This window comes from Equus caballus, chromosome 5 (genome assembly GCF_041296265.1).
Source record: "Equus caballus isolate H_3958 breed thoroughbred chromosome 5, TB-T2T, whole genome shotgun sequence".
Lineage (NCBI taxonomy): Eukaryota > Metazoa > Chordata > Mammalia > Perissodactyla > Equidae > Equus > Equus caballus.
Genome location: NC_091688.1, coordinates 63489187 through 63510512, shown reverse-complemented (window position 1 = coordinate 63510512; position 21326 = coordinate 63489187). Strand labels below are relative to the sequence as shown.

The 21326-nt window shown below is 51.3% G+C and overlaps 1 protein-coding gene across 4 annotated transcripts in view; it reads left to right on the top strand.

Annotated features, from left to right (window-relative positions):
- Window positions 1–21326, top strand: part of UBL4B (ubiquitin like 4B) — a 63257-nt gene that overhangs the window by 1255 nt on the left and 40676 nt on the right. The window contains exons 1-2 of one of the 4 annotated variants that reach the window (XR_011438776.1): window positions 149–256; window positions 2632–2841. The gene's annotated coding sequence lies outside the window, so the exon portion shown is untranslated. Of the gene's footprint in view, window positions 1–148; window positions 257–2631; window positions 2842–9826; window positions 10070–21326 lie in introns of those variants that run through there. The other 3 variants (XR_011438777.1, XR_011438775.1, XR_011438778.1) reach the window with 3 other exon arrangements.

Genomic DNA, 21326 nt, shown 5'->3' with positions numbered 1-21326 from the left:
GGGGAGGGACCTGGGCTCGGGGGCGCGGAGCCCCCGGGAGTGGCGCGCGCCGCGGGGGGCGGGGGAGAGGGGAGGGGGCCGCGCCTCTGACTTAATGCTGGAACCATCCACGTCACGTGCGGCCCCGCGCGGGTTAACCCCTCCGAGCCCGGGAGCCCCCTGATTCACCCCAGCCCCCATATCCGACGCAGTTCCTGGAGACGGAGAGGGAACCACCGCCTCTCGAGGACAGAGTCCCTTTTGTCTGCCCATCTCGGTGAGTCCCTTGCTCAGAGCAGCATCCTTGGTCCTGATATCCACCCTAGAGGCTCTGGCCCCTGGAGGGGTGAGAGAGTTGCGGGTGCAGCCGCCTCCTCCATCCCCAACAAGCGCTTTGGGCCTGGCCTCCGGACATCAGCCTGGGATAAGTCTGGGGGCAGGTCGGGGCGGGCCTGGATCACCTAATTCTTTGCTGGGAGTTAGCTGGAGTTAGGGAGTTAGTTTGCTGGGAGAAACGTTGTATCCAGCAAAAACACCTCCCTTAAAGATCTCTTGTCTCTCACAGGGAGAGGAGTCACTGGGAGTATTGTGTGGAGATAGCTGGGATTTGGAAATGGGGGCTGGGGAGCTTGGGCCTATCGTTAATTAGTTGTGGGTCCTGGAACCAGCAACCAGTGTCCTCATCTGACTGTGGAGGCTGGACCACGTCAATCCGCAGAGCCTTTCTATACATTCCTGGTGGGTTGCAGAAGCAGAGGCAGGGTGGGAGCAGACAGGGCAGCTCAGGTCTGAACAGAGTCCAGCAGAGGCTGCCTTGGGAGCAGGTGGAGGATACTAGAGGGCTGTGCATTTGAACAGCAGGCCTGGAGCGAATGCCTTTCAGTGGCCAAATGACAGGGAAGTGCCTGGGGACCCAGTGGAGAGAGGCTGTCTTCAGCTCAGACCTCAGAGCTCTGGCCCCAGGCCTGCCATTTTGCAGGGAGGTAAGGGTAGGACTGCATCTCCTATGGGTTAGGTCTCCCCAGCCTAAAGGAAGCATAGGACTAGTGCAGTAGCTTAGAATTTCTGAAAAGGGAAACAACCCCCACCTTACCTAAGGTTTGCGAAGAACTACCCGAGGGCCCTAGGCCCTCTTCTGTGGATTGAGGAGTCCCTGCGTCTGGGTTTTGCTGTTTTTATTTTCAATGCTTCCAGAGACTAGTGAGAATGTGGGCAGTCAAACATACTTTACTTGAATTCTCAATTTTTAAAGGAATCCAAGAAGCCTGGTGCGAACACCTCCCTCTTCCGCTGGGGGCTTAGAAGGGGTTTCTTGGCTGTCCTCAGCCCGAGTTGGGCTGTAAATCAAGGCCAAACAGGAACCAGAAGCCTTGCATCTCACAAGTAGTCATTAAGCCATTATTAAACATACCGTCACTTCTCTGAAGCCTTATTGGTTTAAACACCACATTGGAGGCATTATGGCCATTAGGGCCCCTAATCACAGACTGCAGACGGGGCAGCGAGATGGAGCACCTGGGGCTGGTATTTCCAGCCCAGAGGGAGGCTCAGCTCAGAGTTAAGCTTCCTCTCTGGCCTCGCTAGAGGGATCCATTCTCTAGGATCCAGTGGATCCCAGCTCCGGGCAACTTGCGTTGATCACTTTTGCCCAGGACTAAGGTTTTTCAATAGGTATTGGGATAGGGCTATGGATATGATTGACCTTTTAGGAGGATGTTAGTGTCAATTCAGGACACTTCTATTCAACAAAGTAATCAAGCCACTTACTGTGGAAGATGCCAGTATGACACAGGAAGAACGTCACCAACCGTTTAGACAAGACAGCCTGGGGTTTTGCCTCAGGTGATAACCTTTCTGAGTTTCAGTTTCCTCACATAAAAATGGTTCCCCACATGGACAAAGGATATTTGAGAAGCACTTATGTTTTAATGGATGTGATGAACATTGTTAATTTAAGAGAGAATTATCATTTCGATATCCAGAAACAGCAGCCCAAATGTCTGGGTTACATCACTGAATTGGTGCAAGGTTCCTGACTCCAGACTGAGTGGGCCAGAGGCTGAGGCTGAGCAGAGAGACCTAGGCACCCACACCCCTTCCCAAGCCCAGGAGTTCCTCCTGCCATTGGCCCACCCTCTGAACAGAACCAATTTCCATGCTGAGCTGGTGTTGCCAGTTGAACTGAGGCGAGGACAGAGTGGTCTGCTCTGCTGCCTTCCTGATCACCAAGTGGCAATTTATTTGAGATTCACCGCACCCAGCTGCGGCGGCGGGGACAGTAAGTGGAAGGTGGTTTCTGCTAAGTTGAGGCCAGATGAAACAGAGCATCTAACACCTGAGAGGTTTTACAACCCACCGACGCAGCCAGATGTGGGGCAGAGTTTTAAGAGAATTGTGAGTTCGCCATTCATGCTGTTTAATAACGAGTTGAATCGCAATAGCATTTCACGAGTCACTGATGTATTGTCCATAGACTAAGTGAGATGAGCTGACAGGATGATCCTGATAATTCTAGGTCCTATCATGAAAAAAATTAAAATAAAAAAATCTCTCCACCTGCTAAGAAAAACTACTTTTAAAATGGAAATAATATTTATTAGCTGTTTCGATGCAACTTTTGCACTGGCTAATTGTTTAATTCATTCATTTAAGAGGAGGACCTACTATGTGACAGGCATTTGCTGGTGCTGGGATACAGCAGAAAGCACGACAGATGTGACCCCTGCCTTCATGGAGCGTACACTTTGCTGGGGTTGAAATGTCTCCTCCACAATGACAGAATCTTCATTCAGCTGTGAATTAGCACGGAACCTGATCTCGAGGGTGGAGTTCCTGGCTTCCAGCCTCAGCCCGCCCAGTAAGGTCAGTTCTTGAAACATAAGTAACCAACCACCCCTTTCCTTTCATTTTTGACTTCCCTCAGCCTGTACCACATGGAGGTAAATGCTCTGCGTTGCTCCCAGTGGACATCCCAAAGGGGTCAGAACAACGGGAAAGATGTAACCTCAGATCTGACATTTGTTTGACATTTACAAAACTTCCTCCCAGACAGGAAAAACTCACTCACTTTTTTTTTCTTCGAAGGGAAGACAGTCAGTATTACTCTTGACCTGTTTAGACTCTGAAATCCTAAATTGATCCCTATGAAAATTCTGGGTTTGGGAGCCCAAGTAGATTGTTTCTCATTAGTGACATTCTTCCTGGAAGGTCAGGCTAAGGAATGGTAAATAAACCTTCAGATCCGGTGTTTCCTCCTCACCCATGATATTTAAAAGAAAGAAAGAAGAGGGGGAAAAATCCGTTGTGCTATGGATACCCAGCTTCCCTGGCTATGATTCTGACAATCCAGGCTGAAGTCTGTGCTTTGGGGTGAAATTTCTAGGATGTTAGGGAGCTGTTTTTTCTCTTCCGTGGATTTGATGTCTCGTTGAGGGAGCCACTTAACCTGTCTGTTCCTCAATTTCTCCCCTGGAACATTGAGAGGAATGATTCTGTAGTTCAGTTTTATTGAAATGAACAAGACAGTGTTTATACAGATGTTTCTTGAGCCTGACTCCACCCTGACCCTATATTTCTCCGCTCATTCTCTCTGCCCACCTCCCTGGGGTTGGGTTGGAACAGGGGCAGGGGCCAGAGAGGCAGAGCTATGTCTGGGATGTGGCAGTGTCCTGAGGGCCTGGTTTGCCCTGGTGTCGGCCTTACTGCCTTTGTGTGAAGGTAAATGGGTTCTGTGCAAGTGCCAGCAAGGACCAGGAGAAATCATTTGGTGGGGGAATTTTTGATGAACTCATTCTTGGTGTGAACCAGAAGAGGGCAGGTCTAGACTTCATAGTTTTAACACTTTGATCAATTAATCATGTGTATTTGTTTATTCATCAAGCATCTATTGAATGCCTGCCATGTGCCAGCCAGCAGGGCTGCACAGTGAGGACAGAGTCAGAGACACAGACCACTTACTCTGAGGGCTTTTCCAGACTAGCACGAGAGACAGAGAACAACAGGTACTTACATCACAGGGTGTGTTGTGCTGAGGCAGGAGAGCACAGAGGACCGTGGGAGCTGAGGCGGGACCTGTGCAGGCCTTGGGCTGGGATGGCTGGTCATGGAATGGATCTAGGTTGGATCCTGAAAGTTGAGTCGGGGTTAACCAGCGGCAGGTTTGTGGAGGGACAGGGAGAGAGGGCATTCCAGAGAGAACAGCCCAGAAGAGAGAAGGAAGAAGCCAAGTTTGGGGAACTTGAATTTATTGAATATCACTGTGGCCAGGGCAGGAAGAGAGTTTCAGTTGGGATGGGAGGAAGAGAGACTAAGGTGGAAGAGTCCACAGGAACCAAGAGAAACCCCATGGGGAGGGCAGGGTGGCTCCATGGACTTCTGTCCACAGTGTGTGCCAAGCCCGGCTTTGAGCCCTGGATGCACTAGTGGGAGATATGGAGGAGGAGGCCAGAGCCTGGATGTCCCCTACTCTAAGGGGGATCCCAGGACCCACACTCAGAGGGCAGACATTAAGAAAACGTGAAAATAACAACAAGCACGTTTGTTGGCTGGGAGCTGTGAGGTGAGAGTTGAGTAGGGGGGCAGAAGAGCTGTGCCTGGCGAGCAGTGGGGTAGTCTGTGAGGAGGGTCAGAGGGCCAGGGGGTAATCGGCGGGGCCTTTTGTACAGAGCTTGGGCTCTTCCCAGGAATGCTGGCCAGGGCACCTCTTGAACTCATTTCAGCAGGAAATCCATTGGTTCCAGAGTGTAGATTCCAGATTTGTTGTTTTACAAGGCTAATAAGTATGTAATTATCACATTTGGTGCCCTTCAAAGGAAAGGCAAACACACACCACTGAACACCCTTAGAAATGTGAGTGGGACCCACCCCAGAGTTGTGGAAGGAGCTCCCCACCACGTCACAGACGCTTCCACTCCCATCCGGTGTCTGCTCCTGTGTTGGAGGAAGACAGAGAGTGAAGACTGGGCCTGAACTATACAAGGGCCTGGGAGAAAAGCAAGTGAAGAGCATGGGAGGGCCTCTGCCCAGCCTCCTCTGGAGTCTCCAGGGAAGGAGAGGTGGTGGGATGGGTAATAATAATAGTGCCCACCACTGACAGAACATCTGCAACGTGCCAGGTGAACACCATCTCATTTAATCTTTATAGTTGTAAAGTCAGTGTTAATATTCCCATTTTACAAATGAAGAAACTGAGATTGGTCTGTGGATTCATTACCTAATGATGCAAAACAAATCACCCCAGAACTTAGTGGCTTTGAACAGCAATCATCAGTGACCGTGGGTCAGGGATTCAGGAGCAGCTTGGCTGGGTGGTCTGGTTTGGATCTCTCATGACCCCCAGTCAGATATTGGCCGGGCTACAGTATTCTGAAGGCTTGACTTCGGCTGGAGGCTTGGCTTCCAAGGTGGCTCGCTCCCAGAGTTGGCAGGTTGAGGATGGCACTTGACGAGAGGCCTCAGTTCCTCCCTCTGAGGGACTCTCCACACGGCTGCTTGCGTGTCCTCAAATCTGGCAGCTGGCCTCCTCCACAGCGACCGATCCAAGAGACCAAGGTGGAAGCTGCAACGCCATTTACGGCCAGGCCTCAGCGCTCACACACAATTACTTCTGCCATATTCTGTTGGCCATGCAGGTCAGCCCTACTTTATTGTAGGAGAGGATTCCACAAGTGCGGCTCGTTGGGGCCATCGTGGAGGCTGGTTCATAAAACTGCCCATATCCCACTGCTGCTTAGTGCCGCTGGGACTCAACCTAAGGTGCCTGACCCCAAAGATAAGGCCTCATGCCAAAAGTTGGGTCAGAGGAGTGGCTGTACTGATAGGTTATGAAGAGGGCCTGAAGGGGCATGACGGGGTGCCTGGCAGGCAAGTGGCAAAGCCACTGGGCAGTGAGAGCCACATTGCCTGTCCTGAGGAGGCCTGGGGAGATCTGGCAGGGGAACAAGGTGTGCCCTGGTTCTCTCTGTATGCTGAGTGTTCAGCTGTCCCAGCAGGCAAGCTCCCAGGGGGCTCCCTCAGTACAGGGGCTGGTCTCAAGGCTCCACGGGGGCTCTTTGTTCATGTAGATGAAGGAAGAAAGCAGACATCCCTTTTCTTGGAGAGGGGTATTGGAATCCCATATTGCACTGCTGTCAGCTCAGCAAGGGGAACCCCGCCCCTAGGCTTGGAACTGAGTGACAAGGAAGGGAGGTGGGACTGAGAGCCCACTATGAACTAGGTCTGAACTAGACACTCTACATTTTAAAATTTCATATGACCCTCTTAGGAGGTAGCTATTATTGTTTCTACTTTACAGATGAGAATACAGAACTCAGAGAGATTAAATTGTCCAAGGTATCAGACACTTCCTAAATGGCAGAACCAGGAGGGCCCCAGGCAGGTGGCCTAGTGAGCTTGCTCTGTCTCCAGCATGCCATGCTACCTACAGTCTTCTCAGATGGACAAGGGCTGTGCTCTCCCTCCAGCCGTTCGACTGTGCTCAGCAGAGTGGAGGGGCTAAAAACGCACCCCCACTCCAAAGCCTGGGTGGATCCTTCTTACTAGATTTTTTCTCCTAGGGAGACAAGATTTGGACACATGAACAATTACCCGCTAATACAAGATGTTTGCTAAGTGTGAGATAGGCTGCCCTTGTTGAGGAATGGACGTGAGCGGAAGGGGCTGATGTCCTCTGATGTCACTTCCAGGTGGAGAGGTCAACCACTGAGCAGTCATGAACATATCAGCACCAGTCCCTGGACCCCCAGCTGCACAGCCTTGGGCACCGAGGCAAAGAGCCATTCCCCCTCGGAGATCTCTGAGCTGCAGCCCGGGAAAACGTGAAGGGCCGGCAAAGTGCGGGCAGATGGAGAAGAGGGCAGTTGCTGAATCCAGGTCAAGTGGACAGGGCATGTCCCGGCTCAGGGAGCTTGACTCCTCCAGCAGAGGGCTTTGTGAAGGAGTAGCAGACATGACAACAGACAGGCTGAGCAGGACCAGAATGCAGCATGTGCAAAAAATGGCGCCTACTTTCTTTTAGGGAATGGGGAGCCATTGGAGAGTGCTGAGATGCATTTGGAACAGGGCCTGGCCCATAAGTGTTTGGTAAGTGTTAGTATTATTACTATTGTTGTTGTTATTTAGCAGGAGAATGAGAGCTGTGCTTTGGGACAATAATTTTGGTAGCTTGAGCAGGATAATAATAGTAATGATGATACCTAACATTTACTGAGCACTTACTGTGGACCAAGCTCTTTAAGTGCAATATCTTATTTAATTCTTACCTCCATTTGAGGAAGGTACCATTGTCTCCATTTTACAGATGAGAAAGCTAGGGTGCAGAGAGAGTGACTTGCCCTAGGTAGCCGGGGGACATAGGAGAAGGGGAGACAGCGTGTAAGAGGGTGGTCCAGGCACAAGGTCACTAAGGCCTGAACTGGCGTGTGGCCAAGGGAATGAAGAGGGATGGCTTGAGGGAAGAGGTATTTAGGGGGAAGAAATGACCAGACTTATTGCGAGAGCTGGGGTGGGGGACAGTGTAGGGATGATCAGCAGCCCAGAGAGTGGGGGCTGCAGAGACAGGGCAGAGGGGTGTGTCTTCAGGGGACATTTGGAACCTCTGAGTCAGATTTCCATGCAGAAAGGGTCCTTCAGTGAGTACACATTGTCAACTGCAAAGTCGGGGCATCTGCCTAGCCCCAGGCTCCTCTCTGGACTTTGAGAACTTCCTTAAGGGGCGTAGGGAAAGTGCTCCGTGCACTTTCCAGGTTCTGGAATCCTGTGATTGGTGCCCACCTGGTGATAGTACTGGGCATGCCAGGTGCCGAGTGAGGGTGGGCCTGGCTGCCTGCTCTCTTGCCCCTCAGAGAGCGTGGGCCACCCCCAGCCCTGGCTGAGAGGCCTCAGGTGGGATTAGAGGTGCAGAGCCCAGCCTTGGGGTTGCCATGATTCCTGGGAAGCAAGCAGAATGCTTGGAGTGGAGGGCCTAGTGGAGAAGACCAGGCCTGTGGCTGTTTGGAGTTGACCTGTGGAGATTATGAAACACTTGGTCCCTTTAAATGGGTGGGGAGGGCCCAAGCCCTCAGCTGCAGGGAAGGTGGCTGTCTCCACAAAGGTCCCAAACTTTGGGATGGAGATGACAGTGATAATTTTAGAAGCAGCTCCCACTTTTGGGGGCAGGGGCGGTATCCCAGGCTGGGGGATTGGGGTGGGGTGTACAGGTTGTTAATCTGCTGTGGAGTCTGAGGGTCTGTTGGTGGGGTGTGAACATAGTGTGTGCATGTGTGAAGTATGTGTAGCTGGGTCTCCCTATTTAGGAGAAGCCTCAAAACTCTGCATCTGCTTTGGGGGCCCCTTGCAGCATAAGTAGGCAAGCCCAAGATTTTGCAGGGTCCTCATAGGGGAGGGTATCTGTAACCACACACAGACCCTAGGACATCTGGGGAAAAGCAGTTCTGTAGGCACATTCTCACCAGATCCATTGGACAAAGAGACCGGATATTTTGCTGTTTGATAAACTTCGTAAAACAGTGGAGCTGAGTGATTTTGCTGCTGCCTGAATGGAAGTATTCTAAGAACCCATGCCAAGAAGATAAATAAGGCCGTGGTTCCAGGAGAGGAGCTGAAACAAATGTGCAGGCAGAGGTACATCAAAGTGAAACTAGGTCTCCTGATGACTGGGGATTCTGTGTGTGGTGGCGTGTGTGTGTGTGTGTTGGGGTAAATGTTTAGCAGACACTAGGCCACATCGAGGGGCCTGGAGATGTACCCTGGGCTCTTGCCAACCCCTCTGAAGGCAGCCGTCTACACAACAGGCCTGCTTGGGATTTAGCTAGGATTAGGCCCAGCCCTGCTTGGTACAAAGGAAAACCAGCATTAGCCACTGTTGGAGATGCAGGCCCTGCAGTCAGCCAGCTGGGGTTAATTCAAACTGGAATATGTGCACTGAGAGGTCAAGAATCCTTCAGTGGGCAGGGTGACCAGCCTCTGTCAGCCTGCTGAAAGATTTATTCTGTATTGATGACAGGGTGTACAAGCCTGAGTGTAAAATCATCAGCCCTCTCATATTTGGTTCCAAACACATCAGGAGGCATGGAGGATATCCAGGGGCATGGAGACAGAGCAGAATGTTAGATCTGATGGGAGCTTAAACATCATCTAGTCCAAAGGTTCTCAAAGTGTGGTCCTCAGGCCAGCAGCTGCAGCATTGAGAAACTTATTAGAAACGCAAATTATTGGCCCTACCCCAGACCTACTGAGTCAGAAACTCTTGGGGTGGGCCCCAGCAGTCTTTGTTTCAACGGGGTTTTTTTTGGATGACACTGATGCAGTATAAAGTTTGAAAACTGCTAATCTAGGCTGTCATCTTCATCTAGAAATGAGGGAAACGAGGCCTGGAGAGGGAACTTTTGCCGAGAGCATATAGCTAATTAGAACACAGCCACTTTCCTCCTCACCCATATGGTCTCAGCTATTTATTTTGCACATAACATGGGAGGATTTTAATAAATTTTTTCTTAGAGGCAATTGTTATGTGTTTATATATTTTCCATTTGTTAATAAGCTATTTAGATCAGCAGTGTCGCTGGGGCCCAAACCGTGGAGTTGTTTGCTATAAAGTTCAGTCCTAGGAAGTGGACTCCCCAGTTCGGCCCCAAGCCCAGGTTCCCCCAGCACCTTCTGCCTCTGTCTATCCCCAGACGTTCTCTCTCTAACTACACCACTAGCCCCATAGGCTCGCTCCTGCGGATGTTTTGGTCAATAAGCCCTCCCTCAATTTGCTGGGCCAAGTCAGGGTGGACGTGGCGGGATTAGTTTCGCCCACTGGCCTTCGCTGCCTTCCTGAGAGGACCTGCCTCTCCTTCCGGCTCTCACAGTGGGCCCAGCGTGTTTCTAATATTGCATCAGTGTTTTCCCCAGCAGAGTAACGCTTTAATGGGGCAGATTTGTTCTCTGTACGGGAAACATGTGGGCCCTTGTCAGATGCCGTGAGAGTGAGTTGCCCTCCACCACGGCCATCTGGTCACCTCTTGGGGCTCCCATCCCTGAACTCAGGAGAAGGGCAATTTCCTAGATCCAGTGGTGTGAGGAGTGAGGGGCCCTCCGAGACTTTTGGGTGAGTAACTCTTCTAAAAGAGCAGAGCCACGAGAGAGAGCATGTTTATTTACATCAGGCTGGATTCCTGGGAAATTCATACAAAAATTCTGTTGTGGTCTGAATTTCCTAGCAAACAGGGAAGGAACCAGTTTGCTTTGTCCAGTGTAAACTGGACTTTACTGAGGGATTTTAAATGGGAGTAGAGTAGGGTAAGAAGGGAGAAACCTTCTCCCTTCCTTCTCCAAAGGCCTGGATGGAGATGGTTGGCAAGAGGGTGGGGGGAGGAAGCCCAGGGCAGGACAGAGTCCTCCTGGCTCCTCTTGTCAGAGAGAGCTTTCCCTGGGACCAAACCTTAATAAATTAAGCCCCTGCCCTCCTGGGAACTTAATTTTCTCTTCCTGAGCTGGAGATTCTTTCCTGAGCCCTGAAATTTCTGAAGCTGGCATTCCTTCAGGGAGCTGTGACACCCTGGGATGGTTTGTTTGATTAACCAACATCCTCCTCTGCTTATTCTGCCCAATCAAGGGTCCATAGCCTGCAGTTAAATAATTAAACATAATTGAAGTTCATGTCGTTTTGAGCATTTCACAAAGCCCTAGAGATAATTGGAGTTTCCCTGGAGTGTTGCAAAAGTAGGTTTGGAAATCTCAGATCAAGAGAGCGTTGGGCAATGGATGATGGAGACAAAGGAGAAAAAGAGAAAGAGGTGAGAGAGGGGACGAGAGACAGCTTTCTGTTTCCACTGGGTCTCTGGACTCGGCTCAAGGGCTCTGGCCCAGTTAGCAGTGATTCAGTCCAAAAATGGTTGATTCCGTTCTGATGTACCGAGAACAGAGATAGAAAGAGACAGAGCCGAGGAGAGACCCAAAGAGACAGAGAGCCTCTCTGGGTCCCCCCACCCACAAGGACAGTCATCCCAGGGGGAGACACTCTCTGTCGGGGAACCTCCTCTCCCCACCTCCGCCCAAACCGGACGAGACTTAAGGGAAGCCCCTCTTTATGAATGCGAAGTCTGCTGATTTGAGTTTGGCCCCCCAAAACTTGCCTCCTGCCCCGGAAGATTTAGTTTATTAAGTGGTCCACACCTGAAAGTAATTGAGTCTCTCGGCGTGGATATGGGGGCTGCAGAGGGAGGACTGAGGCGCGGCGGCGGCTCCCAGTTCCTCTCCGGCTCCGCACCCTGCGCCTCTGGAGCCTGGGTCTCTCCGCCGCGCCGCGCCGCGACCGTGCACCGGCCTCCCGCGCCAGCGTTGCGGAGAGGGCGGCCTGGTGCGCGAGGGCGGGGAAGGAGGGATATGTGGGGCGAGCGGCAACTGCGTATGGATTCAGGTAGGGGGCTGTGCCCAGCGTCGCCCCGGCACCCCGTGCCGCAGGGCCTGCTGATCCCAGGGCCCGGTGCCCGCGTCCCTCCGCGCATCCTCGCCAGCCAGCAGATTGCTGCGCCGGCACACGAGTCCCTTGTAAAAATGGTAATCAGAGAGAGATCGAACTCGATAAAAGCATTCAAAGTTTAATGTCAACATCAAATCTCTATAAAACCAGATCAAAGGGAACAGGCGCTTGGTTTCTTCCCGGATCGCCGGGGCCTTGGGGCTCGGAGAGCCCCAGGAGTCGAGCCCGCGGCCGCCCGCCCGTTCTTCTCTCCAGCGGCGGCCTCGGACTCTAGCATGTCAGCCCCGGGCCTGAGCAGGGCCTGGGCTCACGCGAGCGGAACGGGCGCAGCGCCCGTGAACTTGGGGCCTGGTAAATTGACAGCAGCCCGCAGGTTGTGCGCCGCGAGGCCAGGCCAGCGGGGAGCCGAGCCGGAGGCCGTGGGCCGCGGAAACGCGCGAGCCTGGAGCCGGGCGCGCAGGACCCGCGACGGACAGACGGCCCCACGGGCGGCCGGACAGGTGGGCGGCTGCCGGCTACTCGGACCCCGTCGCTGCAACTCGCGGCCCGCTCTCGCCCGGGCCGCAGGCGGCGGTGAGTGGCCGGGTGGCGAATTGCCGCATCCCGTCGGCCGTCCGCGCCTTCCCGGGGCTCCTGCGGCGCGCCCTGTGCGTCTGCTTTCGTTTTCTCCTGAGGTTCTCAGTTCTATTCTCGATAAACATACGTGTGTTGTTTCCCTTTCCGTTCCCGAAAGGATTCGTCTAAGACGAATGACTCAAAAAGGAGCTTTCTTCTCGTGGTCACTAACACATTTTGCAGGGCGGAATGAAACTCCTCGGAATTTCCAGTGAGACGTGCGAATTGCTCTCTTTTCTAAATATAAACCTGCAATATAACAGAGCCTTCAAGGTTACGACCATGAGAAATGTGAGTGAAGATAAACCCTCACATCTTGAGCATAAAAATAGAGACTTTATTAGTAGCAAAATTATAGTTTCTTTCTCTCACCCCACGTAAAAAAAATTGTAAATTACAGACGTTCTCTGCGTGGATCAGTTTTATGTGCTGTAGCGTTCCACCCCGCGGGACATAAATTTTCATGTCTGCAGAGCCTCCTCAGAGGTAAAAACCACATGTCTCTTTCGTGCGCCCTGTGTGCTGGCAAGGTTATGTTGCCGCGATGCACAGTTCATGATGATAGACATAGGGAGAAGGGTCCCTGGATGGGGCATGCATGGAGGGCACTTATGTTTGGACACCAGGGTGAAATACCCAGGACTCGCATTGGTAAACAAACCAGCCAAAGAGGATTTCACCTCATCCATGGTCTGAAATTACAGGAAATTCACAGGGAGGAAAGGGCAGAAAAATTAAAGAGAGGCCCAGGAAAAGAGGGTGTTGCTGTGAAAGAACAAAAGAAGGAAAGAAAGAGAGAACGAGAAAAGAAAGAAAAAAGACCAAATGTAAAGACACAGTGCTGACGCACAAAAGAGATGGAAGTCCACACAAAAAAAGTGGAAATGTCACAATTTCCACAATTTATGAGAGGGCAACCATAGGGAGAAAAAGAAGAGAGACATAGAACACTGTTAGAAAAAATATATATAAAAAGAGATGGAAGGAGAATGAGTAGGCACAGAAAGATGTACAAGAAGGAAGGCACCGAGAGGGATGGAGAGACAAAGAGCTGGAGCCCAGACTGGGGGTGGGGTGGGGTAGGGAGGAGAAGATAGAAGCCTTGGGAGCTGGGCGCGCCTCCCCAGGGCCTCACTTCTCAGATTTCCCCAGCGCAAGGGAAATCCAGGGAACCCTTTGTGGGCGCCGTTTGTTTGCTGCAGGCCCGGATCTGATGATGCCGTTGATTTGGTTTTTAAACAGTGGGTTTGCAGCCTTCTGGGCTGGGGCAGGAGTCTGCTAGCCATCCTTAAACCTGCAGATTGGATTGAATTTCGGCCACTTTGATGGTCCTGTAATCGTCTCCCAGTTTTCCAATTTCCAACCCCCTCCACCCGCTGGGGGTTGAAAAGGGACTTTAAAGACGCCTTTGATAACGTCTCACGGTTACATATTTCCATAACAATTTTCTTTACCAGATCGTTATGTCTGATGCAACCCCAGATGTTCTGGGGGAGAAAAAGGGAACCAGTCCCCTGTGTCCCAGCCTGCCAGGCCCTGGAGGCAGACGTGGGGAGGCAAACTCAAGAGCTGAGGGACCCAGGACCCTCCACCTCTCTCCTCCTGCTGCCCCTACCCCCAGCTCTTCCTTGGCCACACTTTCTGAATCCTTCTCAGGACCAGGGACCCAACCTCTGCACACAGCTCTGACACTAGTGGGGCTCTAGATGTCTCTTTTCTACCCGAACTTCCCTATCCTGGATCCCTGTCCATGTTCTCTGCTTGGTGACAGTTTGCGGAGCTGATAAACTAGTCCAGCTAATGTCTTAGTAGGTCAAATTGATTCCAGGTGCCCCTGGTGGAGAATTTTAACAGCCTTTCCTCTCTGGAGACACGATGTCCTTAGGAGCACGGGGAGACTTTCCTTCTTCCTCAGACATGTATTGAATATTACTGTGTGAAGGCACCGAGATGGATGCAGAAGTCGATCAAACACGACAGGCTTCTCAAAGAGCGCAGCGTCTGCATTGTTGGGGAAATGAGACATGTATGCAAATAACTTGGGCTGAAGGCTGAGTGAGTGTGAAGAATGCAGGAGAGAGGTGTAATAAAGTGGCTACAGTGTTCAAAGGCAGCAGGATGACTCTGGCTGGGGACATCTGGGAAAGCTTCGTGGAGGAGGTAGTGTCTGTTTCGGGTCCTGGAGGACATGCAGCGTTGGACTGTGTGGTTATGGAGAAGGGTAGGCACTGTGATAGGCTGATGGCGGAGACTTTTGGAGGCAGAGGCATTTTTTGGTGTCCCCTCCCCAAATCAGACCTGGGTAGTTGTTGGACTAAGTTTCTCTTATTCAGTTCATTTCACCCAGCATTTGTTGAAACAGGGCATTAAATAAACTGGGTATGTGCTGGGCACTGGGGCATAGGAACGGAGGAGACAGGTTCCTGCCCTCCTGGGCACTGTTGGTACAGATCATGTTCTACAGAATTCCAGGCGGCTCCTGGGGGCTGCTGAGGCAGTAAAGGGGGTGGCCAAACAGGCAGCAGCCAGCCCCCACCCCTACTGCGGCCATTGCAGTTCCACTTCGTACTTACCCGGGTTCCATATGAAATTTCCTTTGGAAGAAAAGGCCGGGAGTTGGGGGAGGGGGGAATCTCTGCTCTTAAAAAGAAAGGAGGAAAGAAAGTCCCTGGTTCATAGGTGCTTATGCATTATGAAAAATAGCTAAATGAAAAATTACCTACATGAAAGCATGAGGGTGTGTCAGGAACCGAAGACTATGGTTAAGCCATAATCCAACTCTGGACACCTGAGTTTTGATTTTAAAAGATCCCGAGGTCCCTTCTGTGCTTTCCCTGTCTGTCTGTGACCTGTGGGTAGAGCGTGCATCAGGTCCCAGGATGCCCTTTCCTCTGGCATTGTCTTCCCACATCCTGCTCTTTTCTCCCACTCCCCAGCTGTTCTCAGAACATTCAAGGGCCCCATCCTGGTGATGCCCTAAGACCATGCCCCAAAGATGGGGCATCCAGTGGGCTGACCTCAGCCACAGTCAGAAATCCCACCCCCTGCTTTTTCTTATATCCCGAGGGTTGCAATATGATAAAATGCCACCAGGGGGCAGGACAGCAATGTGGGGCCCTGCTCTGTGAGGGCCAGGCTTGATTTTGGCATTATCCACAGAAAGTGTGGAGAGCCCAGTCTAAGTCCTGCCCTGCTGGGTGGACCAAGATGAGTGCATACAGCTCTGCCTGTGAGAAGCTTATAGTCCCATGTGCAGTTCCCTACTCCTTAAGTGGGCGGCGGAGTCTGTTGGAGTTGTAACTGGAAGCCCAGCCTCTTCCAGCACTGCCTCCCTCCCTGCCTAGCCTCCCTCAACGTCCCTGCTGGCTTCTCCAGCTGCAAGGACCAAGGCCAAAAGAGGCTAGGCTTGGTTCTGGCTCCCTAAGATGCCCCAGACACACATAGGGCACATTGCCTATTGTGGGCTCACTACAGGTGAGACCCCTGAGGGAACAGGATGCTGGAGCCCGAGGCCAAGACTTCTCAACTAGCGGAGAAGAAGCCAGCTCTGGTACTCCCCCCATCTCGGGGACCACCCTCCCCTGACCTAGGCTGGGGTCTGCCCATCAGCCTGCCATGTTTCCCCTTTCCTTCCCCAGCTAGGGATGGTGGGCGCCCGCCTCTGCTGGGTCAGGGAGAATGCAGCTCCAAGACTAGGTGTGCCCTGTGTGCATATGTGTATATTTGCGGAGTGGCGTGGGTGCAGGGCTGTGGGTATTCACAGACTGCCGAGGGGTCCCCACCTCCGCCCTGCCCTCAGTACCTTAACCACTCCATCAAAGACAGGTATTAAGCACCTGTCGTGTTCAGGGTCCTGTGCTGGGCTCAGCAGGAGGTAGAGCCGTGAACTAGACACAGTCCCCACGCTGGAGTGTGGCGAGGTAGACCAAAAAGAGCTTCCTGGAAACACGCGCCAGAGGCACCAGGCGGTGGCTGGCTGGGCAGGCGGCAGAGGGAGTGAGGATTCCCCCTGGCTTTGAAGGTCTCGTAATCCACAAGCTCTGGACCACAAAGGGGAGTCTGTTGTTTCATTGCTGGACCCCCGTGCCTGGCAGCAGGCCTGGCACAGAGTGGGCATTTCTTTAATAGTTGTTGAATGAATAAAGCGGCAGTGGGAAGAAGAAAGAAGGCATTCACACAAGGTGGAGGGGTGAGCCGGGGAAGGTGGGCTGGGGCTCTGACGGTCGCCTGGCTAGGACTGCTCCTAGGGTGACCAGCCACCTAGGTTTTAAACCTGGAAGTCCTCTATCCCAGCTAGCCCATCAGTCCAGGGCAAACCTGGATGGTTGGCCACCTAGCTGTTCTTCCCCGGCCCTCCCTTCATCCCTCCCTTTCTCTTTCTCCCCCGCCCAGCAGGGTCCCCTCTCAGGTCTCCTGGGCCCAGCCCTGGCCCCGCAATGACCCGCCAGCCTGACCTCCAGGGCTGCCCACTTCCCTTTCACTCGGCCATTCCTGATAAGGAGACTAGAAACAGGTTTGCCCTTTCACCTCCGCATATCTCGCCACAGAGCCTGTGGTCCCCATATCCTGGGTCACATCCTGCCAGTCCCTGTGCCTCTCCCAGGCTGCAGTCCCCCAGCCCAAGGCTTTAGGTGGGAGAGGACTTGGGGGATGAGGGGGCTGCAAAGGCCCCAGCCCTTGGGGCAGAGGCCTCTCCCCATCCTGGCTGAGGATGGTCCAATCGTCTGCTCCCAGGACACAGAGCTGCTGGATAGGATGGCTGAACTGACCGATTCCTCCCCTGAATCTTGACTGACATTCTTGATGGAATTGGCCGGATGTTTCTCCTTCACAAGAGACACAGCCTCAGGCGAGACAGCTGTGCCTCCCTCAGCCGGCTGCAGCTGGAGGTGCTGAGAGCCCAGGGCCCACACTTCCTACTTTTGGGATAACATCGCTGGGTTTCTCTGGGGTCCCGAGAGGGTCAGCAGGATTTGCATCTGAATATCTTCTGTCCTCATTCCTCCTGAGCTCTGTTCTCTGCCCAGGTCTGTGGACCCCACACGGACACTGTCATCTGACTCGGGTGGGCACTGCTGTGCGTGGACCACCTAATATTCAGAGATCCCTGAGGTCTGGCCTAAGCCAGGCGCTGCTCAAGGCCCTGACTCATGCCTAGACCTGCTCCTTATTTTTGAGGAGTGCACTGTATGGGGACACTATTGTCCAGAACTTCCATCTCCGTGAGTTAGAGGTATGATCAGATGCAGCTGTTATTTAAAGGGCACATCGTAATCTTTGCTGGTTCAGAAGGCATCTCATGATTTTGCGGCCTTTGGGGAGACTGCATTGGTAACAACATCAATTTTGTGGCCTTGAGATGAGGAAAACTGTATATTCAGAGAATTCTCCCCTTTGGTGAAATCCAGTGATGGCAAATACCGAAAGCACCACGGAAGAGGGAAAGTTATCCACGTGCAGCCTGCAAGGGCTGTGAAAGGAAAGGGGGATGTTCCCACCCTTGATCTTGGGGTGGTTCGGGTGATTTTGAGCTTTGTGTATGAATATGATGCTCAGGGCTCTTATTTTCATTTCTGCATCTTTTATAACCATGTTTTTTTCAGATTCTAGTCTTGTAAGTCACATCTTCATGATTTTGGCCACATCTGAGTGCCACTTGTATTATTAACATTTTTCTATTTTTTTTTAGATTTTTTTTCTTTTCCTTTTTCTCCCCAAAGCCCCCAGGTACATAGTTGTATATTATTAGTTGTGGGTCCTTCTAGTTGTAACATTTTTATTTAACTTACTGTACGCACATGTGTGCACGCGCACATACACACACACGTGAATATCTTTTAAAAGGAAATTTTACATCTGTACCGTTAATGGAACACTAGTAGCACTTGTCATAAACAAAGAGTAGCTGTAAAAATAAATAAAATGAAAGCACAGAAATATGATTACATTGTAGCCAGAGTTGCCTATAGAAGCCTTTGAGTCTAAAGTTTGCTTTCTTCCCTTAAACAGGAGTGTTAGCAAGTTTTAGAGGGTGTTAAAGCCCCATTGGCCGCATTTTTAGCAACCAGATGCAGCTGTGATTTAAAGGGCACATTGTGATCAGATAGGAAAGAGAATTGGAGAGGAATGATTTTCTCACTCTCTCTTCAGGGCGCCATCTGAGATCGTCTCAGGTTCTGCCCAGAGCGCTGAGTGCGCCTGCCCGGGAGGAATTTTTCCCTGGCCACTGGCCCAGAGTGTGCCTCTCATCTGGTTCCTGTCCGCACCTGCCCCGAGCTCTCTGCCCTCACACGTCTGGTCCACCGCGCTGTATGCTGCAGCCCACAGGGAGAGGCTTGGCGGAGTTGCTGGAGACAAGGGGTGCTGGTTTTCCATCTCTGGTGTTGCCCAGAATGCTCCAGCTTTGATGAGACAACCCTAGAAAGACTGTTTCCACTTTCCTTAGCAGGGCTGCGGGGAATTTTCCAGAAAGACTGTGAGAAAACCCCGAACATGAGCTCCCGTAGGGCATTTGAGCCGTACACTTGTGCTGTTGACCATCCTCAAATGATACGTTCGGCTCTGCCCGCTCCCTTGATCCAGACTTGTGTGTCCAGCTATCCATTTGTCCTCTCAAACTTGACGTGTGCAAACACAGCAGAACTCTTGATGCCCAAGCCTGCTTCTCTCCCAGGTCCCCCAGTTCAGCTCCAAGCACTGCCACTCCCCCGTGGCTCAGGCCAAAATGCCCACCTTGCCCTTTTCTTTTCCTCACACACTAGATCCAATCCATCTATCGTCCTACTGGCTCCGCCTTCCAGAAGCCTCTAGAATCCAGTGATTCCCCTCCTCCCTCCTCTATCACCATCCTGGTCAATGCCCCCCCATCTCTTGCCTGGACAATGCCTTGTAGCTGATCTCCCTGCTCCTCCCTGGTCTCCACAAACCAAAGCCAAGAGTGATCTGCAGAAGATGTAAATTGGGTTGTATCACCCTCAGCTCAGATTCCTCCAATGGCTCCTCATGGCACTCAGGAGAAGCTCCTTCCATGACCTTGGCCCTGTACCTTTCCTTCTTCACATCACACCCTCTGCCCTGGGCTAATTGTGCTCCAGCCACACTGGCTTCTTTCTGCTCCTCTCAGATTCCATCTCACCGCAGGGCCTTTGCCCCTGCCGCTCCCTCTGCCAGGAGCTCTCTCCTGATCCTCGCATGGCTCCTGCCTCCTTCCTTCACTTTATTCAGGTCTCCATGGAAATGGCACCTCCTTGGAGAGGTCTCCTGACGCCCTGACGTGGCACCTCTACCTGCCCCCCTCACTTTCCTCAGCCTTACTTTTCCTCCTGGCACTTATCACCATCGATGTTGTTTGTATGAGAAAGTCGTTATTTCTCTTCCACTTTAGAGGGATAATTTCAGTGGATACACAAATTTAGGTTCAGTTTTCTGCTTTCAACGTTTTAAGTATTTCACTCTACTTCCATCTTCCTCTTATGGCTTCTGAAGACAAGTCAGTTCAACTCTTATCCTTGTTCCTCTAGAGGTAAAGCATTTGCTTCCTTTTGAATTCTTTCAAGATTTGCTCTTTGTCTTGATTTCCTGCAGTTTGGATATGGTATGCCTAGGTGTAGATGTTTTGGTGTTCTCTGTTGACGTTGTGTTACATATTTATTTCCTTGTTTGTTTACTGACTGTCTCCCACATGAGAATGTAAACTCACGAGGACGGGGACTTTGTCTGATTCACTGCTTTATTCCCTCTGTCTGGAATAGTTTTGGAAGCTAGTAGCAATCAATAAATATTTGTTGAATAATGAATGAGAAATACAGAGCCTCTAATAAGTTTGTGTAAGAAAGCAATATCATATAATGTAATTCATACTATGAAATGTCATTTTATGTTTTCTTTTCTTAATTGGAAGTTTAATCTATTTTTATATTTCAATATAAACTTTGCAACTTCGCTTTCTTGAATAATATTAATAACAATGAATACCACTTACTGAGTAATTACTACATACCAAACACTCTTTGATGGGTTTTACATATATTTACTCATTTTGTCCCCACAAGAACTCTTTGAGGTAAGTACAATGATTATCTTCAGTTTAGAGATGAGGAAACTGAAGCACAGAGAGGTTAAGTAATTTCTTCAAAGTCACACAGATAGCGAGAGGTAGAGCTGGAATTTGAATTCATGAAGCATGGCCTCCGAGTCCTGAGCTTCTGTGAGCTTAATGTCCAACTTCTGCCTCTATTTACTTTTTCATTGAGGAGTAACTTATGTGAGCAAAGTGCAGTAGCCCCAGTGTACAGCTCAACGAATTTCTGTATATGTCACACCTGTGCAGCCACCTCCCAGATCTAGAACTGGTACTTGATGAGTGCTCCCCAGGCCTCCTGGTATCCCTTTCAGTCAGTTCCCCCCAAAATAACCCCTAGTCTAACCTCTATCACTAATTGATATTGAGAAGGACTGTCTTTTATTTAATCCTCTTTATTTTTTAAAGAAGTGTTAAAATACCTTTCTTTTGTCAGTTATTTAATGTCCTTACTTGGGTAAGTGAAAAGTAAGAACATTAAGTCATAATTTCATGATCTGTTAAAACCAAACTTGAGAACCGTCCAATCAGAGCCCACCCCCCCTTCTCACCCCCACCCTACCCTGCCCTGCTCTGAAGTGCCTTCCTGAGTGTCCTAGACTGAGAGGTGGGCCTTTTGGGGACAATTCTGCATGTTTGTCCTGTGTTAGGCCTGTGGCAGGTATTTCAGACACCCGCGATGGGTGGATGGATTGATCATCTGTGTGGATCATCCATTCCTGCCCTTGAGGAGCTCCTGGAGAGAGGCCTGCCTTTGCCTAGGGGGGAGGCTCGAAGCTGCTGGCTGGTGAGGCCAGATGCCCCAGGCTGCCAGGCTGGTACCATGAACCGTCCATCGCCTTGTGAGGAGCCCTGGCTGGATTCCCACTACCCCTGTCCTGTACACATGCGGGTGCTCACCACCCTCAATCACCCTGCAACCGCATCTCCATCACCACTGTCACTCTGTGGGCAGGCCTGGCTGCCCCTGTGGCTTTCTCCCTGCAGGTCCGGACCCTTCCCACATTTCCAATGGGCCTGCTTCTACCTCTGGCCTTCCTCTTCCTCCTGCCTGGGGCTGAGGCTAGGGTTGGGTGGTCCAGGATCAAAGCCATGGCAGATGTCACAGTCTAGAACTGAGGGCTTTCATCTGTGGGGAGCCGTGTAGTTCAGAGGGGAGAGAGATCCATAGATATTTCTTTGCAAGTG